Raw genomic sequence first — 19,014 nt, forward strand, 5'->3', positions numbered from 1 at the left:
AGCCATTGCACCCAACCAGAACAACTGTTGGTATCAACAGAAGCAAAGAACTCAACAGACAAGCGTTACGCAATGTGCTGAAAGGTCAGTGCCCAGCTGATTCGAGGATCACATTTCAAAGCTAGCCAGAGCAAGAAAGTACATAAGTTTCTTATATCCAATTAACCACCAGAAAAACTGTAAGTGCTAGAGTACCACCCTGGAGCAAAAAAGCTCAGAGACAGTGCCTAGGCCCTGAGTTCAAGCTTTAGTACTAGCACACATACAAAAAAATGATGATATTTAATGCATTGAGAAATGAGAATGCGTTTGTGAGCAACAAGGAGGAAGAAATAAATGTGAGAACAGAATAACTCTCACACATAGTTTTGCTCTGGCTTCTCAAAAAAGAAACAAACTCATTCACAAAAATAGCACCTCACATTTGTTTGTGATGTGTTTTGGAATCAAATAAATTTAGGACTGAAGTTTAGCCCCATGACTTTGCCATCTGTTGAAAGGTATGCCACATGACCAACAAAAAAATAAATCCAAGACAAAACAGTTAAGATTGGTAAAATATAGGGCCGGGAGTTTGGCCTAGTGGTTAAAGTGTTTGCCTAGCATGCATGAAGACCCGGGTTCGATTCCTTGGTACCACATACATAGAAAAAAGCCAGAAGTGGTGCTGAGGCTCAAGTGGTAGAGCTCTAGCCTTGAGAAAGTCCAAGGACAGTGCTCAGGCCCTGAGCTCAAGCCCAGGACTGGCAAAAAAAAAAAAAAAAAGATTGGTAAAATATTTGTGATGTCTCTGATGCAGTATCTGGCAAGAAAAGATTAATAAATTGTATTATTTATTTACATGTTGTTCTTAGTTGTGCCTCTCTATGGGAAGAATGCATTCCTGTGGCCATGATCGTTACTTTGTCAAATGAACTGTGCGTGTGTATGGAATATAACAAATCTGAGCAGTGTCTTTTGTTGGTTTTGTGTGTGTGTGTGTGTGTGTGTGTGTGTGTGTGTGTGTGTGTGTGTGTCTGTACAGAGGCGTGAACTCAGGACTTTAAACTTGTACCCAGTGGTTTTGCTCATGGTTGGCATGACTCTACCATTTGAGCCATGCCTCCAGTCCAGCATTTTTTCTTTTGGTTCTGAGATTTGAACTCAGGGCCTGGGTGCTGTCCCTGAGATTTTTTTTTTCCTATAATTTTGCTTGTTTTCCGATTTGAGCCACAGCTCTACTTCTAGCTTTTGACTAATTAATTGGAGATAAGAGTCTCCAATTAACTCCAATGGACTTTCTTGCCTGGGCTAGCTTCAATCCTTGATCCTTAGAGTGTAGTTTGCTGATTATCTAGGAATACAGGCATGCGCCACGGATACTCAGCTCTGAATCTATAAATATGCATACGATGTATGGAAATGTTTCCTTGCTCTTCCGCTCAGTTTGAGGACAGATGGATCCATGGGCTCATCTATCAGCTGAGATCTGGAAATGATCCCTAGCTACAGGGGAAGTGCACCTCTGAAAGCAATCTGCCAACCACTGCAGTTCTGGGGCTATTTGCTTCTGTAGCAAAAGTTTACTCGTACGTTGACATATACGTTCTGCTCAATCGCTGGTTTCTCCATGAGTTCTAAAAATAAAATAGAGACAGTGGCTGAATGTAAGGAAGACATCATTTCCAGAGCTGGCCAGCAGTATCCCCCACCCCACTCTCATGTTCTGTCCCCCAGCTTATGTTCTGTCTTTTTCCTCTGCTCACCTGCAGGCTCATTAGAATAATAATCTCTCCCCTCCTTCCCTCCGTCCCTGCCCCCTTTCAATTTGGGAGCACATACTGAAACCACAGAAGTAACCTTTGCCTAGTTGTTTGAATAATTGCTCGGAAGGGCTGCCTCTCCACCAGAGTGTCCCTCTGCCTTTAACTGTCACTATCAAAGGGGGGAACAGCTGGATATTAGTTATAACAGGGGCACCAGATTTTATTCAGTGATGACTGACTGTGCAGGCAAGTGCTGAGTGAGCTCCATTCCCATTTGTGCAGAGCTGCTAAGATGTTTTAAAGGGCGAATGAAGGAATGGAGGGGGAAATGGCAGGAAAGAGAAAATGACTAAAAGTGAGAACTGGGAGAGGGGTTGGTGCACGTGATTGAAGCTGGCACACAGAAGTTCTGTCCTCAGGGTCTGGGGGAGACAACAGTAAATCCCTTTCATAATCTTGAGTTTTCTGAGGCAGGCAAGGTTGAGATAGGGTCCTGTCCTTGTGCTGCTAGATTCTGAGCCTGACTGCAGATGGGTCAAGAGGAAATGTTTGTCATGGCCTCTGACGGGCTTGGTTTACAAATAAAACCCAGAAAACACTCATTGAGACGGGTGAAAGCCAAGGGGTTAAGTACTGAGAGTTCCTAACAAATGTTTATTAAGAGCTTACTGTGTACCAACAACTCTCCACACACCTCCAGCCACAAAGGCCTTTTCAGTCCTCCGGAGAAGCCTCTGATATAAATGCCGTCATTTCCATTTGTAAAATGTATAAATATAAACAAACTGAGGAGCTGCATGGTCAATAACTTATTTATGAACACGCGCCTGGAGAGAAGCAGAAACAGATTGGAACCAGATTATTTTGGCTCCAAAGTCAGTGCCATGACCACACAGCATTGATTTCTTGTGTTTAGCAAATTTTGGAAAGATCACAAGAGCCAAGTTACCTGGTCTGACCTAAGATACAAGTACAATGACCCAGAATGTTATGGAAAAATTCTGCTTCTTCAGAAACACTGGGCCTGAGACACTAATGACATCAGATACTGGAGTGAATAAGATGCCAAGAAGGACTAGAAAATGGTAATTCTAAAGAAACTGGCAGGGTAACCAGCCAGGAAACTCAGTGACAGCTGACAAGATGGTCCTAGAAATGCCTGGCTAATCTTTTATCATGAATAAGCCGCGATACTCATGCAACTATGTACACAGGAGTACAGTGAGTTACTCCCCCAAAACGAAGGAAGACTTAAAACAGGCAGAGACCCAGTAAGCAAGTTCAGGGCAGTTTTTTATATCCAGAAAAGTGAAGAGGTCCTCTGCCGGCATGCACTTTAAAGGAAGGAGACATTGAGCCCAAAGAAACCTAGTTCTGCTTCTGGTTATGCCTATAAATTAGCTTGTGGTCTTGAAGGTCATTTGCATCTTCCAGAACCCATGTGCCAACAGAAAGAAGGCTGGTCTGGGAAGTTGGTTTTTGTTGTTGTTGTTGTTGTTGTTGTTGTTTGTGGGGCTTGAATTCAGGGCCTGGGCACTATCTCTGATCCTCTTTGTGCTCAAGGCTAGCACTCTACCACTTGAGACACAGTACCATTTCCAGTTTTCTAGTGGTTTATTGGAGATAAGACTCACTGGAACTTTTCTTTTCTTTTTGCCAGTCCTGGGCTTGGGCTTAGGGGCTGAGCACTGTCCTTGGGCTTTCTCAAGGCTAGAGCTCTACCACTTGGGCCACAGCACCATTTTTGGCTTTTTTCTATGTATGTGGTACCGAGGAATCGAACCCGGGTCTTTGTGCATGCTAGGCAAGCACTCTACCACTAGGCCAAACTCCCGTCCTCTCACTGGGACTTTTCTGCTTGCGCTAGCTTGTAACCTCGATCCTCAGATCTCAGCCTCCTGAGTAGCTACAATTACAGGCATGAGCCACTGGCACCTGGCTTTCTGTGAATTTTTAAGGCCTCTCTCTCTCTGTGTCTCTCTGTCTCTGTCTCTGTCTCTGTCTCTGTCTCTCTCTCTCTCTCTCTCTCTGTTGGTTGTGGAGCTTGAGTTCAGGGCCTGGATGCTCTTTTGCTCAAGGCTATTACTCTACCACTGGGAGCCACAGCTCGACATCAGGTTTTTGAATGATTAATCAGAGATCAGAGTCTCACGGGGACTTTTCTGCCTGGGCTGGCTTTGAATCATGATCCTCAGATCTCAGCCTTCTGAGTTGCTAGGTTTGCAAGCATGAGCCACTAGCACCCACCAATCTGTCTGTTTTTATAGGATCTCCCTAACTTTCTCTAGACTGACCTTAGTCCCCAATCTTTATCCCTATCTTCAGAACACCTGGAATTATATACATGTGCTACCATATCTGGCCTGAAGTCAGCTTGGAAGTAGCCATGGGGCCATGGGATCTCAGGTTCTTCTCCCTTAAGGAAAAGGAGCATAAGAAAATGAAATGTCTTTGCCACACATAGGCTGGTGTGTGGGAGGGAGGGGGATGGGAAGCTAAGCCCTTATTTCCCACAGGAGCTTAAAATACACTTTTGTGTCAAGCTTCTTTTTTTTTAAATTTTTTATTGTAATTAGTAAAAGGGTTACATGATATTTGCCAGAGAGAAGGTGCATTAATTCACATACATTGATACCCTTTCACATGTCTTGGTACCCATTACCCTCCCCCCCCCCCCATCAAGCTTCTTTCTTTTCTAGAGACTCCTGTATCTGCTGTCCAAAGAGCTGGGACTATAATCATGTACCTTCATGCCTGGCATGAGAATGCTTGGAGCTCACACACCTGCTGCCAGGCATCTGTAGGACTAATAAAGGGAATAAATCTTCAGTCAGTGCTTACCAATGCTGGGCCCCTCTTAAGGTGTGGTACTCAGTTTACAAATATTTAACAAGTTTTATTGAATTCCTGTGATGTGTGAAGCCCTTGGGGACACAGCAGTGACGAGGACAGAGGAACTCTCTTTCCCCAACTCTAGTGAAGAAGATGAATTTAAAAGAAAAATAAGGTTGGGCACTGGTGGCTCACACCTGTAATCTTTAGCTACTCAGGAGGCTGGAATCTGAGGATCACAGTTCAAAGCCAACCTGGACAGGAAAGTCGGTGACTTTTTTTTTTTTTTTTTTTTTTGGGTCAGTCATGGGATTGAACTCTGGGCCTGGGTGTTGTCCCTGAGTTCTTCAGCTCAAGACTACTACCCTACCCCTTGACCCACAGCACCACTCCTGGTTTTCTGGTGGTTAATTGGAGATAAGAGTCTTACAGTATTTAGTGCCCAGGCTGGCTTTGAACCATGATCCTCAGATGTCAGCCTTCTGAGTAGCTAGGATTATAGGCGTGAGCTACCACACCAGGCTTCTCTATGACATTCTTATCTCCAATTAACCACCAAAGAGCTGCAAGGAGAGCTGTGCCTCAAGTGGTAGAGCACTAGCCTTGAGTGAAAAGAGCTCAGGACTATACGTAGGCTCTGAGTTTAAGTCCTAGGACCAGGACACACACACACACACACACACACACACACACACACACACACACACACACACACAAACTAGTGCCAGCGGTTCATCCCTGTAATGTTACTCAGAGGATCCAAATCCAAATCCAGTCCTGCACAGGAAAATCCAAAAGATTCCATCTCCAACTAATTAGAAAAATGCTGGACTGGAGGCATGGGTCAAGAGGCAGATTGCCATCCATGTGCAAGAAAGCCAAGCAAGAAAATTAGCCTTAGGATTAAGCAAACATGTGAGTATGCATTCTTTATGAATAAACAAGCATGCCATTACAACCTTCTCCTTCCTCCACACACATGGGAACCTCACCACTGTATGACTCTCCTTTGCCTCTGCCTCACGCCTCTTAAAACCATTTCAATGTGTTTCATTGGTCTATTAACACACATAGGTATCTTTTAAGTACCTACAATGTGCCAGATACAGTGGTAGGTGAACTAGCTTCCATGTGCCTCTCACCTTTCTGTGCTGTGAGTACTGTAGTAGATCCATTTTACAGATGAGGAACTGGAAGCACAGAGTGTTGACAGGTGCCTCCAGGGACAAAGGCAACAGGCTCAAAATCCGGTTCATCTCCCTCCAGAGCCCAAATTCTCAACCCATTCCCAGTTACACCACTTCATCAAAGAGCAAAAACCAAGCACCTCTCTGCTTTCCACTCATCCTCATGGCTGTTTCCTTAAAATACAGATGAAGGAGCTTCTGGTTTGGAGTGGTTCACCTGTGACATACACATGTCCTTGATGCAAAAGGAAGATTTTGCTGGGTACCAGTGGCTCAGGTCTGCAATCCTAGCTACTCAGGAGGTTGAGATGTGAGAACCCCAGTTTGAAGTCGGCCTGGAGAGTCATCTCCAATTAGCCACCAGAAAACTGGAAGTGATGCTGTGGCTCACAGCTAGCATTCTAGCATGTTAGCGTTGAGCAAAAAAGCTCAGGGACAGTGCCTAGGCCCCTGAGTTCAAACCCCATGATGGGGGGAGGGGGACATAGGAAGAAAAGAGGATTTTAAAGTTCTGCCTTTTTAAATATAGACAAATTGTCAGTTTTGAACAAAGGTCATAAGAGTCTGAGGAACGGATTGTATTTAGTATATCAGGTAATCCAGGGGCCAATGTAAAACACAATCTTAAACCATGGTAGCTCATTTAATTTGAGCCCATGAAGGAGGCAATCTAGTTCTTATCTTACTGATCAAGTAACAATCTCTAATCACCAGGAACCTATCAGAGAAGTCCAAATCGATAGGCATTAGCAAAGGCCTTGCTGTTTATAACTGTCAAAGGTCATGAAAGCTGAGCCAGATGTAGGTGGCTTATACTTGTCATCTGGCTACATAGGAGCCTGAGATCCAAGGATCATGGTTCCAAGCCAACCCAGGCAGGAAAGTTCATGAGATTCTTATCTGCAATTAACCACCAAGAACCAGAAGTAGAGGTGTGGCTCAAGTGTTTCAGTAGTAGTCTTGAGTGAAAAAGCTAAATAACAGCCAACACAAACACACACACACACACACACACACACACACACACACACACACACACACACCCTTATTTAAAACTCTGAACTCTATAAAGATTCCTCCCCGCCCCCAAAGGTTTTAATTGAGTTGCTGTCCTATCTAGCAATTGCATTTGTGAATATCTCCCTGAAGAATTTAAAGTAGGTCACAAGTGGCAGGAAGAGGTATAGTAGCTGAAAGGTGGAAGCAACCCAGGTGTCCATGGATGAATGGAAGTATAAATACTGGAAGGATAGAGGCTGATACTCTGCCGTCACAACTGAATGTCACCCAGCCTTCAGAGGAAGGAAATTCTGATGCCTACCATGGCATGGTTGACACTGCTACACGAATTCAGAAATCAAAAAGACAAGAATGAATGCCATTCCTTATAGGAGGTGTTTGAAGCCGTCACATTTACAGAAGGTTGGACCAATGCTTCAGGGGCCAAGGTTGGGGGAGAGGGTAGAAAGGGAAGATAGGGAGTTGTCTGATGGACACAGGGTTGGTTTTCTAAGATAAAAGATTTTGGAGATGGACAGATGATTTCACGTTATTTAATGTCAGTAGACTTGAGAGACTACTAGAAAGGTTGGCTGTTTTGTTTTGCTAGTCCTGGTACTTGAACTCACAGCCTGAGCACTATCCCTGAGCTTCTTTTGCTCAAGGCTAGCACTCTGCCACTTGAGCCACAGTGCCATTCTGGACCTTTCTGTTTATGTGGTACTGAGGAATCGAATCCAGGGCTTCATGTATGCTAGAGAAGCACTCCATTAAGCCACATTCCCAGCCCCAAAATGGCATATGTGTGTGTACATATATATTTATATTTATTTATTTTTTGCCAGTCATGGGGCTTGAACTTAGGTCCTGAGCATTGTCCTTGGGCTTTCTCAAGGCTAGTGCTCTACCACTTGAGCCACAGCACCACTTACAGCTTTTTCTATCTACGTGTACTGAGGAATCAAATCCTGGTCTTCATGCATGCTAGGCAAGCACTCTTACCATTATGCCAAACTCCCGGCCCCCAAATGGTATATCTTATGTCATGTGTACTTAACTAAAATTAAACCAATGAAAAGAAATTGGAGCTGGGTGCCAATAGCTCAAACGTGTAATTGTAGCTACTGAAATCTGAGGCTCATGATTCAAAGCCAGCCTGTACAGAAAAATCAAAACGACTCTTATTTTTAATTAACCACTCAAAAGCCATAAGTGGAAATGTGGCTAAAGTGATTGAGCAGCAGCCTTGATTGCAAAAGCTAAGGCCAAGGGCCCACTCCTGAGTTCAAGCCTCAGTACAGGCACAAAACAACAAAAAGAAAAAAAAAAGTTGGAAACTTTGATTAAATAACTCACCTTGGCTCGTATAAGTAGTCAGCAGATTCAAGCCAGAGACTATCTGACATCAAACCTAACCTTACTGACGCCTCACGTTGGGAGGCTGGAACCGACCCAGAAGTCCAGGAAGTATCCATTCTGTGAGCTGGGGCAATCTTCTCTCTGCCTGACATTCAGCCTGGCCTGGCAGCATTTCATTTCCGGGCTGTGCTGTGGAGGACATGGGTGAGTGGTTACTACATCCTGGTTCTGCCACTTGCTGGTTGTTTGACCTTAACTAACACCAACCAGGGCCTTCCCTGGATTTGAGCCAGCCTCCCGCCTCCCTGCTGGGATGACTGTGGGGTGTGTGTGTGTGTGTGTGTGTGTGTGTGTGTGTGTGTGTGTGTGTCTCTCTCTCTCTCTCTCTCTCTCTCTCTCTCTCTCTCTCTCTCTCTCTCTCTCTTTCTCTCTCTCCCCTTCTCTCCCTTCCCCCTCTCCTCTCTGCCAGAGGGCAGTTCAGACACTGGAGAGGAGACTTACTCAGCAGAGTCTGGGAGGTTGCCAGGCAGGGCTGTATGACCATGGCCTTGAGACCCAGAGAGAGAAGATACAGCCTGAGCATTCTGGGGTGTGCTGACAGAAGAGGACAGGTTGGGTCTGAGCCAACAAAGTTGAAACAATAGCTGAACACAAAAGGAAAGTTTTCTAGAAGGAAAGGAAAAGCTGATGAGAAGGAGACAGTTATCCCTGGGAGGCAAAAACCTGTATCTTCATAGGATAAACCTAGAGCAAGTACAGACCTTCAGTGGGAAGGGCATGGAGTTGGGTGGGGCTTAAAGACAGCAGGGACCTGTCCTAGCTGCTCTTGAGCCTGAGATCTGAGGATTAGTGTTCAAAAGCAGGAAAGTCCTTTGAGGTTTTTATGTCCAATTAACCTGCCAAAAAGCAGAAATGGGAGGTGGAGCCTGAACATTTTCATTGCACCCCAGCCTTCTCAAGCTACTGATGGTTGGTCACATGATACCTGGTCAAGAACTGTTCTCTCTGCTCAAAAGCTCCATTTCTCCTCTTCAGCAAAGTCCAACCTAGTTTTCCAAGTTTTAGAGCAGGTCCCACTTATCCTGCAGAGCTTTATTTAGCCTTTGTTAACACCCCTCTTCTCATTCACTTCCTCTCCTCAGTCCCTGAGTCTCCTTACCATGTCATACAAACCTGGGATACCCATGCCACCCGCTGGGTTCTACCCCAACTATGGGATGGGTGCTAGAGACAGCCTGGGCAGGTCAAGATATGTAGTTCCTGCCCCAGCAGAAAAGTATGCTTGCAAACCTGGCCCTGGTGGCTCATGCCTGTAAGTCCTTGCTACTCAGGAGGGTGAGATATGAGGACTATGGTTTGAAGCCAACCTAGGCAGGAAAGTCTTTAAGACTGTCATGTCCTATTCACAAACCAAAAAACCGAGAAGTGGAGGTATGGCTCAAATGGTGAAGTACCATATTGAATGAAAAAGTTCAGCAAGCATCTACACGCACAAAAAGAAAAAAAAAAGGAAAGAAAGGAAAGGGAAGGGAAGGAAAAGAAGAAAGGAAGGAAGGAGGGAAGGAAGGGAAGAAGGAAGGAAGGAAGGAAGGCTGCAACTATTGGCCTGTGACTCATGGAGGATGGATGACCTTATCTCAAGTCTGTCCAGGCTTTTGTCCTTTCAGATCCCTCCAATCTATAGTTCAGCTTCCACTTATGGGTTAGATGATCGACAATCAATTCCCTCTGGCTGCAACGCTTCTTAGTTCATCTCAGGGATTCATTGTCTCTGGCATCCATCACTGTTGAAGTCATCTTGTCTGTGAGTTAACTGGTTGCTTTTTCTCAGTAGATTGTGAGTGGGTGTCACTGTCCACAGAGTAGACCTGGGGACTGGCATGGTGCCTGGCACTTAGGAAGAGCTTATTATTTATTTATTTAATGTATTTATTGTACTGGGTTCTCAGGCTTGTCCCTGAGCTAGTTTGCCAAAAACAGAGCAAAACAAAGTGAAACAAAACAAAAAACCAACAATAGAAAAAACAAAAAACCAACAATAGAAAAAAAAAAAACCTCGTTCTTAACCACTTAAGTCACAGATTCACTTCTGGCTTTTTCTTGACAAGTTAAAGAGTCTCACAAACTTTTCTGCCTGGGCTAGCTTTGATTCCCGATCCTCAGATCTCAACCACTTGAGGAGCTAGGAGGCCCAAACCACAGAAACTCAGTTTCCATTGGAGACTTTAGATTAAGGAAGCAGGTGTGGAGAAGGGAATGGCTGTGGGGGATATCACATTACTTATAGACCCCAAAATAAGCTCCGTGGGAATTAGAGCAGCAAACAGGAGGTGAAGTAAGGGTAGATGGAAAATGTGTTCATGAGTGCCCGAGTTGCCTGTTAGAGTCTAAGACCAAGAAAGCCACACACAAAATGGCAGTACTTCAGTCTTTTCTTCTTCCTCAGCATTCCTCCTATGAACCTTTGTAAGGTATTTAGGAAATGGGTAGGATGTATTTCAGATGTAACATTTCCTTTAGCTTCACATGAGCCAACTTTTCTTCCAATAAAATAACATTTTTTCTAGCACTGCGTCCTATCCCCAGCCAGGACTTTTGACTTTTCCAATTTATCTGTATCTCCGTCTGCCAAGCCTATCTCTATTGATCTATTTCATTACCTACGGCTACCAGGATGCCTACGAGTTATTAAAATTGGTGGGAGCTATTTCTAGTGTATAAAATTCACTTTCTGTGGGGTTGGGGGGAGGGTAATGGGTACCAAGACATGTGAAAGGGTATCAATGTATGTGAATTAATGCACCTTCTATCTGGCAAATATCATGTAACGCTTTTACTAATTACAATAAAAATATATTTTAAAAAAAAGAAAGTAAACAGAAATAGGGAAGACACTCAAAAGAAATCATAGGAAGCCTGAGGGGGGGGGGAATTCACTTTCTGTATATGTATGTATATATATATATATATATATATATATATGTGTGTGTGTGTGTGTGTGTGTGTGTGTGTGTGTATAAACTTTTACAAGAAGAAAAGTGACTTTAGTGTGCTAGTCCTAGCACTTGACTCAGGGCCTTATCACCGTTTTCTTCTGTGAATTTCTCTTCTTTATTTTCGTGTGTGTGTGTGTGTGTGTGTGTGTGTGTGTGTGTGTGTGTGTGTGTGTGTGTGTGTGTTGATACTGGGGCTTGAACTCAAGGCCAGGCAGTTCTCCTTTAGCTCTTTTGCTCAAGGCTGATTCTCTAATGCTTGAGCCACACTTCTACTTCCAGTATTTTTGCTGGTTGATTGGAAATAAGAATCTCCACAGGCTTCCCTGCCCATCCACGGAGGAGGGAGGGAGGGAGGGAGGGAGGGAGGGAGGGAGGGAGGGAGGGAGGGAGAGAGAGAGAGAGAGAGAGAGAGACAGAGAGAGAGAGAGACAGAGAGAGAGACAGAGAGAGAGAGACAGAGAGAGAGAGACAGAGAGAGAGAGACAGAGAGAGAGAGACAGAGACTACCATAGGAAACGTATGAGGGGCAGAGAACGGGGTGAAGGTGTTTCCCTGCAATCCGGGTCAAGGGGCAGGACCTGGTAGTGTCGGAGGGTGGGTGAGGATTCCCACTGAAACTGGGCCTCCCTTTAGGAACTTAGGGGTCTTCTAAAGTCTACCCCTTCCCACGGTCACAGCAGTGGTTTCCTCGTGAAGCGTTTAACCTGGGAAAGGCTGAGGCCTACCAGAGCAGACAGGAGGCTTTGCCCTCATGTACAGTAACAGTGAGTGGGGGCTGGGCCCGGGTGTTGCAGGCCTGGAATCCCAGCCCGCGCTGGGGAGAACGCGCTGGGCGGAGCGGTCTCGGCTGGCCTGGGTTCCAGGAAGACCCTGCCCCTCCATCCACCTCCCCAAACACGGAAAGGAGATGACCAGTTGGCAGGAGACGGACACAGCGCAGGTGCGCCGTGATCATGAACGGATCCGGGAGGCAGGGGTTGCAGGAGGCGCCGCTAAAGCCGAATTTTCTTTTTGGAGAGGAGCCCTAGGAAGAGGAGAAACTAGAGGCGTTGGAGCCGGAGGGAGGCGGAGACAGCCCCCCCCCCCCTCAACCCGGGAGTGCCGAAAGGACCGGGAGTGTGGGGTCCCCGGAGGAGGGGAAGCGGGGGCCGCCTTCCCTTCCGTAACCCTGCGCTCACTTATTCGTGCGCCCCGCTTTTCCCCGGACCCTGGCTCCCCCCTCTCTCTCCCCCCCCTCCCCCTGGCCGCGGGGCGTCTGGCTCCCTCCGTGGAGATTCGGCGTCCCGCGCGCAGAGATTTATGGAGATGAAAAATAATGGAGATGCACACACGCCGCGCAGGGACCCGGTGCGCTCCCTGCAGGGGTGTTGGGGATCCGAGGGGCCCGCGGAGCGGTCGTGCGGCCCGGGGGACTGGGCTGCGCTGACAGGTGGCCCTGGCGGGGTCGCCCATCAGTCCCCGCCCCAGCCGGCTACCTCTGGCCTAGGCAGGCGGGGAGCTGCGCGTCCCCCCTGGCGCGGATGCTGGTGGAACCCAGGAGGCGCTCAGGTGACCGGGCACGGGGTCATCTCCGCGCATCTCCATCTTTCTCATTTGCTCCACTCGGGAAGTGGCAAGTCTCCTCAGCTCAGGATCCTGGGGCGTGGGGGAGGCGGGCGTAGAGAGGAACGGGGATGGGGGGGGCTCAGTGCCCACCCCCGCGCACCCCACGAGCTGGCATCATCGCCGCCTGCCTCCGCGGGAGCCAGGACGTCAAGTGCAGCCAGGATCCCCCCCTCCCCGCCATCCCCAGCCCAGTGCCCCGCGCGCTCTCCCACGCGCCATCAAGGCCCTTCTGCAGCCGCGCCGGCTCAGGGCCCGCCTCCCCTCCCTCCGTCCCTCCCTCCGTCCCTCCCTCCGCGCTCGGCCCTCGGGGGGGCCCGGGTGCCCATCGAGGTCTGGAGGGCCCGTTGGAGGGGCGCCCAGGAGGGCGGGATGGGGTGGTCGGGGTGGCGGGCAGCGGGCCGGGAGGCGCGCGCGCTCCCCGAGCTCCGGCGCGGCCCGGGCCGCCGTGACGTCACGGGCCACCCGCCAGCCCCGCGCTCCGCCGGGCAGAGCGCGTGCGGCCGCCGAGCACATGGACCCGCGGGCCGCGCGGGCGCCGGGCGGCGGGGCGGCGGCGGGGACCGGGCAGTGGCGCGGAGCCGCGCGCCGCACGGGGACCCCCTGCGCACGCCGACCGCCCCCTGCCCCCCGGGCCGATCTGCGCCCGGGAAGGATGTTGGGGACCTCGAGGACCCGTGAGACCCGGCCCGAGCCATTCTCCAGTAAGTTCCGATGTGGTCGTCTGCGATTCTGGAAACTCCCGGAGCCTTGGCCCGGCGGGGAGGGCAGCGCCGTGGGCCGCGGAGAGGGGCTGCGGGGGGTCGCGATGTGTGAGTGTGCGTGAGTGTGAGCCGCGCACCCGACTCCAGGCTGGCAGCGAGTTGGGGCCTGGCGGAGGGGGAGGGGAGAGGTGACAGCGAATCGCCCGTGCGTGGAGCGGATTCCGGATTCATGCACTGGATCGCAGCGTGGTCCCTGGGCGCGGAGATCAGACCCCTCCCCAGTCGGCGTCGAGCGGGGCTGCTTCGGGAAAAGGGAGGTCAGTGAGTCGCTGGATGCTCTCTCCATCCTTCCATCAGCCCCCCCCCCCCCCACCGTCACCCCCACCCCCGGCCCCGGCCCCGGACATCACCTCAGGCCCCAAACTCTATGGCTGGGTTTTCAAACTTTCTCTGCTTTTGTGTTGTTTTGCTGATGCCCATGCATCCTCATCACGGTAATTCTTGGGGGGGGGGGAATGGGTTATTAATTTAATTAGATTGCCTGTTATGTATATGCCAGTTTTCTTTTTATTCTTTATTTTTTTTTTTAATTTTTGTTGTTCTGAGTACAGATTTTCAGGAAGCTGCATGTGTCCCGTAGGCAGCCAGACACATCAGGGATTTTCCTGTCGGTTTGCAGGCATGGGATATTCTGTTCTCCTAATTCCTGACTTGAGGCCATTCTAAAAGAGTTAAGAGAAGAAACCCAGTGAGCCGGTTACAGAGGCAAGGGACTGAGGTGTTCTGCTTTTCTTCCCTGGCTTGTGTTTTCCATAAGAGGCTGGGCATTTGGGCTCTCATCTCCTCTGCCACTGTCTGTCAGCTGGAGGAAGGGATGGAGAAGCCTACATGTGTGTGTGGTGGGGGTGGAGGAGCTGAGGATGATGGGACTGTCTGCTGAGCAGTGTGTTATAGGATGTTGCAGGCTTGTTTTGCATATGGGCAGTGACAAGTTGAGGCTTGTTCCTTTGCCACAGTCCTGTGGTCATAGCCAGTCCTTCTAGAGCTCTAACCAGCAGAAAGAGGGTTATATGAATCCTTGGCATCCTGGATGGTACTTCCTGGAAGATTTATTAGGAGAAAAAGCTCCAGGAAAGCAGAAGGAAAAACAATCCCACAGCCGTGGCCTGGTCTCTTGTCGGAAGTGAGTTCATTTCGAGGTAAGGATGGGCTTAGGGCCTTGTGATCTGAGGTGCTGGCATGAGGGGGCACAGTGAATTCTCCTTTTAGGGGGGGTTCTGCTAGGCTGGATGGACTGACCGCCGGAGATTTGTAATTGGCTGTTGGATTGTTTTACCTGATTGTGGAGTGGTGTCTCATATTGCTTTACCCACTTAGAGTGCAGAATTTTTGCATAAACCAGTTTCTCTTGAGAAACAGAAGAAAGGAGACTTTTTCTTGTTTTTTCTGGTCGATTTCCCCTTGGTCCTTTCTTTTCTTATTAATATTCATACTATTAAAAATATTTGAGACAGGATCTTTCTAGCCTAGGCTGGCCTGAGTCTCATAATCCTCATGCCCTAGTCCCTAGTCTCAGGAATGCTAGGGAGTTACAGGTGTGTGCCACCAACACCCCATCCATACCAGGCTCCTTTCTCTCAACAGCTCTCACCTCCCCCCTCCCCTTTTGTGGCTGGAACTTGGCAGAGCTGGAAGGAAGAAGTTTTTGTCTTGGTTGTAGTGCATCAGACTTGGTTTACGTGGTTGCTGGTCAAAAACTCACTGATTTCTTACCATCTGAATGGAATTGATCCTTGCTCTTTAGGTTTTTATCAGCATGGCAGGCTGCCACAAAGACGGTTGGATTCAAGAGCCTGTATTTACCATGTCCTGGTCCTTCTGTCTACCTGAGTTGGAACATCACCCGTTGCCAGAGTCTCCTGAAACACAGTCCTCCTTGTTTGAGTGACCGTGAACTTGCTCAGATCAAGTCTTTTCCTGGGGAGTTTGAGGACTGTCCATAGTCACGGGTGGTTCTTGCTAAGGGTTTGCAGCACCTCACAGTGCTCTAGATGACATGTAGCCCCTCTGGGTACTCCAGCTTGTCCCTCCCATTTCTTCACTTAGGTGGATGTAGACACTGTCACCACCATCTGTGCCCCTCCTCATGATGCCAGCTTGCAATGGCATTAAGAGACCAGGACTCCCCGTTCTAATGCTAGAGTTTGGGGGACTCTGACCCAAGAAGGGATAAGATCAGTAGTCTGGAATACTATTAGCCATTGATGAGTCTGTGGATAGGCACATCTACCTCTTCCCTAGAAAATTCTCTGCAGTTCCAGGCTTTATAGAACACAGGCAAAATGATTCCTTTGCAGAACCCGTTTTGGCTAACACTGAGGAACAGTAGGTCTAAGAATTATTGTAAGAATTGTAAGAATATGGTATAAAAATTTATCATCACAACAGCAGTGGTACTATTGGTGTATATCCGAACTTATTTAACTAGCCAAACGTGTCTCATTATGTCTGCTTCCTAGAACCCCAGGAGGTAGCTATATGATAAAATGTCCAGGCATGATGGAATTCTAGTCATGGGCCAGTGTTACTTCTAAATGCTGTGGATGTTTTAAATGCATTTAATCTTGCAGCAATACTGTAAAGGTAGGATTTTTATTCAGTTTAATTAATTAATTAACTAATTAATTAATTACGGTTCCTATCCTGGGGCTTGTAGTACTGCCTTTGAGTGTTCTGTTTTGTTTTTTTCCTCTCAAGGCTAGTGTTCTACCACTTGAGCCATAGCTCCATTTCAGGCTTTGTGATGGTTAATTGGAGATAAGAGTTTTACAGACTTTCTTCTCCAGGCTGGCTTAGAACTTCCATCTTTAGGTCTCACCCTCCTGAGTAGTTAGGATTATAGATGTGAGCCACTAGCATCCATCAAAGGTAGAAATATTATCATTATTTTACAGATGAGGAGTCTATAGCTCAAGCTAGCTCACCCAGCTAGGCACTGGAAAGCTGATGGGATTTGAGTCAAGGTTACCTGACTGCCTGGCCCACCCTCAAGAGAAGTCAGATGATGGTAAAATAAATAACAAGCAAAAGATGAACCTGGCCTTGAATAGGACTGGCGCTGGCCCCACCCTTCCTACCTAGCTCAAGCATAAATAGAAACTCTAACAGCTTGTGAAGTTGCCATGTGCTCTGGCTGCTGGCCTTTGCTGTCTTGGTAGAACTGGCTGATTTAGGCAGGGATCTGAGGTGTGTTAGGTGAGGATTCAGTGCTGGAAGAAATCTGGGCTGTCATATGGGAAGGAGGTCTGCTTGGGACCTGGGTAAAGATCCACGGGGAGAAGTAAGGATCCCTTTCTCTGTACATATTAACACTCATTTGCAAAAGGCAGGCATCTTGCTTGGCTTCCAGACCTGAGCCATGCTAGGATGGTGTCTAGTGCGTTTAAGTACTGTGTCACCTTTAGGACAGATGGTAGATGGAGATCTTTGGCTCTGGTCACTAATCCTGACTTTCACAGAGTAGCCACATATTTTAGAGATTCCTTTTAGGTTTGGTGGAGACCTTTAATAGTGTAAAAATTGACGTGGCCTTCTCCAGACTCTGATTAAAAACAAAAAAATTATAGTCCCTTATAGGCAATATTTCTTTTTTTTTTTAAAGAGAAAGAACAAAAATATTGGGTCATAAAATGCAAAACTTAACTACATAATGCCAAATTCTAGTCTTTTTTTTTTCCTCCCTGTCCCCTCTCCTTTCCCCTCTCTTCCCCTCCCCTTCCCCTTGCCATTCCCTCTCCTTTTCCTTACTAGGCTTGGAGCTTAAGGAATCATACTTTTTTTTTTTTGGTGGGTCACGGTGCTTGGACTTGGCCTGGGTGCTGTTCCTGAGCTCTTCAGCTCAAAGTTACCATGCTACCCCCGAGCCAAGCCCTACTTCCCTTTTCTAGAGATTAATTGGAGATAAAAGTATCAGGTCCTTTGTGCCCGAGCTGATTTTGAGCCTTAATCCTCAGATCTCAGCCTCCTGAGTAGCGAGGGTCACAGGTGTCAGCCACCTCTCCACCTAGAAGGAATCATACATTGTAGCCAAGTGCTCTATTCTGAGCTACATTCCCAGCCCAGGGTCTCATTTTGTTTTTTTCTTTGCAGACTTACTAATTGTCTGATTGTTCTGATTAGTCATGCCTGTGGTGGACTCTGGGCCTTGTACGTGCTGGATACCTCCAGTCTTTTACCTTTTTGTTTGGGGTATTATTTTCCTGCCAGCTATCTTTTCCCTCATTGATCGTGATCTGATTTAGGGAGAGCTATCTGGTGCCTATCCAGCCCTGATGCTTTGTTAAAAAAAAAAAAAAAAAAAAAGGGGGCTTTGTGCTGGGCACTGGTGGTTCATGCCTGTAATCCTAGCTATATCCTAGCTGCTCCTGGAGACTGAGTTCTGAAGAGCACAGTTGGAAGCTGGCCAGGGCAGGTTATCTCCAATTAACCATCTGAAAACAAGAACCAGAGCTGTGGCACAAAGTGGTAGAGAAAAAAAAAAAAAAAAGCTCAGGGACAGGTCCTGAGTTCAAGGCCCAAGTCTGACAAAAATAAATAAAAAGGCAAGGAAATGGTTATCTATTATTGTCATTTTTAGATGGTCATAGGGTGTGTGGTGGTGGTGGGGAACCAGTTTTCAGGGAAAAAAACTATAGAATGAGAGTCAGCTGGGGCTGGCTGGGTATGTAGCTTAGTGGTAGATTGCTTGCATGAAGTCCTGGGTTCGATTCCTCAGTACCATTTACACAGAAAAAAAGAAATAAAATTAAAAAGCAATACGTTATTTAAAAAAGAAGAAGAATGAAGAAAGCCATGTATCACCAGCAGAAGGCATAGGGACCAGTGAGGAAGCTGAGCACAGATCTGGGTGACTTTTGAGCAAGTTATTTCACCTCAGTTTCCTTGTCTGTAAGATGGAACAATAACTAGCTCAACTGCTGTAGACAGGAAGTAGGTGATGAACACAGGCGCTTGGCATGGGGCTTAAGATTCAAACCAAGTCTTCCATAAAAGCTAGCAAATACTATCACGATTGTGGAGTTTTATTACTTCTTGCAGCTACACAAAGCAGTCAAAATATATTTTAGTATATAAAAGTAACTTTCTGATAACATAGATCATGAGCAAGCAGTGCGTTTACTGTGGTTCTTTTCAAGCATCTTAATGCTTGAAGTTAGGACAAGGCGAGAAAGCTGGTGTTGGTGGCTCCCGCCTGTAATCCTGGCTACTCAGGAGGCTGAGATCTGAGGATCATATTTCAAAGCCAGATTGTTGGAAAAGTCTGAAAAGCTGGAGTGGTAGAGCAAGCTCTAGACTTATGGAAAACAAAACAAAACGAAACACTTAACAACATGTAAAAGCAATTTAAAAAAAGAGAAGCAAGTAAGCTATAGGCAGGCAGGATTTGGAGGAGTCACCCCTGAAGCTCTTCAGCTGTGGGACAGGGAAAACACTCTACCCCACTCTACCCCAAGGACAGTACCTAGCAGTTTGCACACAGGAAGTGAGGCCTCCAGCAAGGCATAACAGCCATTGCTATTGTTTATTATTC

The 19,014-nt window shown here is 47.3% G+C and overlaps 1 long non-coding RNA gene across 2 annotated transcripts in view; it reads left to right on the forward strand.

Moving 5' to 3' along the window:
* The first annotated feature begins 13,264 nt into the window (after positions 1 to 13,264).
* Positions 13,265 to 19,014, forward strand: part of LOC150059240 (uncharacterized) — a 168,788-nt gene continuing 163,038 nt past the window's right edge. Inside the window, exon 1 of one of the 2 annotated variants that reach the window (XR_016536617.1) lies at positions 13,265 to 13,424. This is a non-coding gene — a long non-coding RNA (uncharacterized LOC150059240). Of the gene's footprint in view, positions 13,425 to 14,497; positions 14,624 to 19,014 lie in introns of those variants that run through there. The other variant, XR_016536618.1, reaches the window with a different exon arrangement.

This window comes from Megascapheus bottae, chromosome 9 (genome assembly GCF_031878675.1).
Source record: "Megascapheus bottae isolate mThoBot1 chromosome 9, mThoBot2.hap1, whole genome shotgun sequence".
NCBI classification, from domain to species: Eukaryota; Metazoa; Chordata; class Mammalia; order Rodentia; family Geomyidae; genus Megascapheus; species Megascapheus bottae.